The following is a 4,744-nucleotide window of genomic DNA, read 5'->3' on the forward strand; positions in this document are numbered from 1 at the left end:
AGGACTTAAGACAGCAGACATGTTGTACTGCAAAGCAGGGACAGACAGCTCATTTGTACATTTGTCACAACTCTCTCTGAGAAGTGTTGTCAAAGGAAACACAGGCCCTGCAAATGAATGGACAGGGAGGATGCTGAATACAAAGTGGAGCTACAACTGGCAATTGGGTAGCGGTAGGAAGTGTTCAAGTTGCCACTTGGAGACTCCCCACCAGTAGACTTTACATCCTCCATCAGTCCCCTGTGAGCTGGGGTGGAAAGCCTTCCCGAGCCCTTCAGGAAAAGCAATATCCTTGTCACTTGTCATGCCCTTGATAGCCTAGAGGGCACCTGTCAACCAGCTGGTGGTATTAAATTAATGGATATTGGATTTAAAAGGGGAAAATGCCAACAAATTGTAAATCATCACAGTTTAGCACAGAATAATTAAAGAAGAAACTTACAGTTTGGGTTTTTCTTAAGATGTGGAAATGTGCTCATTGCTAAGTTGTTGAATATGAAGCAGTTAGATAGGGTTCTCCCACCCACTCCACTCACCAAGAACCCTCACAACTAATGAGAAGACCTTTGATTTGCTATATTTCATAAGATCACAGCAACATTTTAAAAATGCCCCACACTGACTTTTCTATATGCTCATTTAGAAGCAGAAGAAAATCTTCATTTGGTCAAATTCCTTAACACAAATAACATAAAACAACAGCAAATCACATAAACCAGGTTAAAAAATAAATTCTCGATTTCTATGAAACAAATCGTCATCTGATTTTTTCAAAAAAGACACACATGAATATTTTCAGTAGGGTACATACTGAGCTACCTAAAAGAAATTTCAGATATACTGCCTAACCTATGGCAAGAAACTATCATGTTCCCCTTCGCAGCTCACGGAAGAGATTGTGGATTAAATTGTGTTCCCTTAGAAAGATCTATTAAAGTCCTAATCCCAGTATCTGTGAATGTGATCTTGTTTGGAAATAGGGTCTTTGAAGATGTTATAAGTTAGCATGAGAGAACCCAGGAGGCCAAGAAAGAGTTCATCCTAATTTAATCTGGAAGGTGGCGCTGGTGGGTAATTGTTGGACTGCTACCTGCAAGGTTGAGGTTCAAACCCACCAGGGGCCTCAGAAGAATGATGAAACTATTTGATCCCACACAGGTTTTGATAGAGCCAATATGAGTCAGAAGCGATTCAATGCACTGTTTTCGTTTTCTTTTCTCCATTGTGTGTGTGTCCTTATAAAAGAAGAGACAGACAGACAAAGGATGATCACCTGAAGATGCGCCTAGAAGCCAGGGAATGTCTCCCAGCTGCCAGAGCAGGGAGAGACAAGAAAGGACCTCCCCCTAGAAACTTCAGAAGGAGCATGGTCTGACTGGCATTCTGTTTGGGACTTCTAGCCGCCTGAGACAATAAACATCTGTGTTTTTAAGCCATCCATCTTATAGTACTGTGTTACAGCAGCCTCGGGAAACTAATACAGACAACATCACTCATCCGACATTGCCTCTTTTTTGAAGTTTGGCCTAAAAATCTATCTCATGCTGGATTTTAAATGGCCAATACCAGTTGTTCAGAGCTGACTTTGAATTGAAACCTATTGGTTCTCTCTGTCTTATGGTAATATTCAACTAATATATTCAAAAATAAGAAAGGTCTTTCTTTAAGGAAGTTGTAGCAGACCCTCCTAGTTTCGACACTCGTTCCAACCCCTCCTAGTTTGCCATTCTGCACTCTCGATACTGGAAAACTAAGAAATCTTTTCTAAACTCCACTCGAGTCACAGGGGCACATATGGCCCAGCCCCACCCAGCAGCAATGGGAGCCCAGCAGGCAAGACTAGAGAGCCCCGGGAGGATCGGCCTGCAGAAAGGCTGACTGGCTTTGGTGGCAAAAGCACTTGGTTTCCACAGTGCCACTATGCAAAGGCTCGACTGACCCCTAGTGTCACAGGCACCCAGGGGTTCCTTGAACCATTTATAGTGAGGTTTCTATGTTGACATTCTGTGATATAGTTGGAGATTCAGCATTCAAGATTGGCCCTTAAAAAAAAAGTGGCTCTTGGCTCGCTCAGAAATTGTGTAAGCTATTTCATACCCTGAAATAAGTTTATTTTTGCTTAAATTAGGGTGGCAATTACAAGCCTGCCCTCCAGCATGCAAGGGCATTGTGTTGTGGTTGTTGTGAGGGGCCCGTGAGTGAGATCCAATGCACAGCAACCCGGTGCACAGCAGAGGAAGCACTGCCCAGTCCTGCCCCATCCTCACACTGGTTCTCCTATCTGAGCCCCTTGTTGCTGCCACTGTGCCAATCCATCTTGCCGAGGGCCTTCCTCTTTGCCACCGCCCAGATACTTTATCAAGCATGGTCTTTGTCCAGGGACTGGTCTCTCCTGATACTTGAGATGCAGTCTTGTCATCCTTGCTTCTAAGGAGCGTTCTGACTGTACTACTTCCCACACAGATCTGTTTGTTCTGTTGGCCGTCCACGGCCATTTCAACATTCTCTGCCAGCCCCATAATTTAAATGTATCCATTCTTCTTTAGTCTTCCTGATTCAAGTCCAAAGTAACATGGGTGGGGTCTGTGTACCTTAGTCTCTTTAAAGTAACATTCTTGCTCCTCAACACTTTAAAGAAGTCTGGTGCAGCAGATCTACCCAGTGCAATGCGTCGCTTGATCCCTTGACTCCTGCTTCCATGAGCACTGACTGTGGATACAGGCAAGATGAAAACCATGACAACGTCAATCTTCTCTGTTTATCATGATGTACCTATTGGTCCCCTTGTGAGGATTTTGGTTTTTTTATTTTTTTTACGTTGAGTTGCAATCCGTACTGAAGGCTGCAGTCCTTGGTCGGCATCAGCAAGTGCTGCAAGTCCTCCATGCCGTTTGCAAGACTGTGCCACCGGCATGCCACCTTCTTCGTCTGCCTTCAGACCAGCTTCTCTCCTAGCTGAGCATGCAGATTCAAAAGCATGGTGAGAGAAGACAACCCTGATGCACACCATTCTTGATTTTAAGCCATGCAGCATTTTAGAATATCAAAATATACTGAGTTCTGGAATCCTATAAAAGTTGGCTCTACAAGCTGCTTGCTGAGAGACCTTGGGCAGAATTACCTAACCTCTCTGTGCCTACATTTCCTCTTCTATGAAAGCAGGTAAGGTGGTAAAAGGCACAGCACGTTTGAAGATTCAGTAAAGTAATAATTATAAAGCACCTGGTGTGGTACTTGACATATGAGGGGGTACCCAAAATAAAACCAGATTTTTTTTTTCAAAGCTATGGATTAAATTGTTTTACAAAAGAAACTTATCACCTTCAAAGTACTCTTCATTGAACTTAATACATTTGTCAAATCTGCAATTCCATTCTTGGAAACATTTTTCAAACTCATCTGTTAGGGTAACTGACTGCACCTTCCTCTTTTTTTTTTCTTCACTTCTTTTACGTCACCAAATCACTGCCATTTCATGTCCCTCTTCGTTTGCAGAAACAAAAAGTAGTTGCAAGGAGTGAGGTCAGGTGAATGAGGTGTGTGGGGCAAGAGAGGCATGGTGTTTTTTGCCAAAAACTGGCACATTGAGATGGCTGTGTGAGCAGGTGCTTTGTCGTGGTGGCAAAACCAGTGCCCCGTCTGCCACAAATCAAGCCTTTTTTATGGTACAATGTTATGCAGTCTTTTCAGAACCTCTAAATAGAAAGCTTGAGTAACAGTCTGACCTGGTGGAACAAACGCCAAATGAATCAACACTACAAGTCAACATTTCCACCCATTCGGGAAGTTGACGGACTTCCAGAATGAGGTTTGTCATCAATCAACATTTTCCCTTTTTTGAAACAAGAAAACCACTCAAACACTTGAGTTTTTCCCAAAGCAGTCCTTGTAAGCTGAGCTCAACATCACAACAGTTTCTGTGGCATTTTTCCCACGCAGGAAATAAAATTTCACAGCTGCATGCTGTTCTCTTAAATCAGCCATCACAAAAACAAGGTTGGAGCGAAAACACTTTCATGAAAAAGTTCACTGTGACCAGAGAACCTTCCCAGGCAAAGCCACTCAGAGGGAATTAGTCGCTCAATGCTCGCCTACAGGGAAAACTGTGTACTACAAAAGCTCAGCCCAGTGGAGCTTTTCTCCGTTTTTTTTGCGGGGTTACCCCCTCGCATAGTAGGACTTCCACCTATCAGCCTTCCTTCTTTGTTTGATATTTATGTTGGAATAGAATACCAGCCCCCATAAAGAAAAGTACAGATGGGCATTCAGTAATCAACAGGGAAAAATAGATAGCCAAGGCTAGAATGTAATGAAAAATAAAATCCCATGAGATGACTGAGCCAGGAATAAGTGAATATGAGAACACAGAAAGCACTGGATGAAGGGCATGCAACAGAACAGCAAGGGGAGCAGAGCAACGAAGTCCCCAGGGAATACCAAAAATAGACTTTGGGGTCAGGGGGTGGCACCCCATCAGACTCCACCAGAAAACACCCCTAAAGGTCAACAAACAGACCTTGAACTATTTACAGGCTTTTCTCTTTTTTGTCATTGGTTTTTTTGTTGTTCTTGTTTTGTTTTGTTTTGTTGCTTTGTCTTGCTCTGTCTTGTTTTTGTACATATTATTATTTCTGCAGGTCTATCTAGATAAGATAGGCGGGATAAACAAGCTGGAGGAGAAGATAATGGGACCGATGGTTCCAGGGGGACATGAGAGAGGGGGAGGTGGGGGAAAGGAAGTGGC

The sequence above is a fragment of the Echinops telfairi genome, unplaced genomic scaffold (genome assembly GCF_000313985.2).
Source record: "Echinops telfairi isolate 266 unplaced genomic scaffold, ASM31398v2 ScPeMD7_7406;HRSCAF=8444, whole genome shotgun sequence".
In the NCBI taxonomy this organism is placed as follows: domain Eukaryota; kingdom Metazoa; phylum Chordata; class Mammalia; order Afrosoricida; family Tenrecidae; genus Echinops; species Echinops telfairi.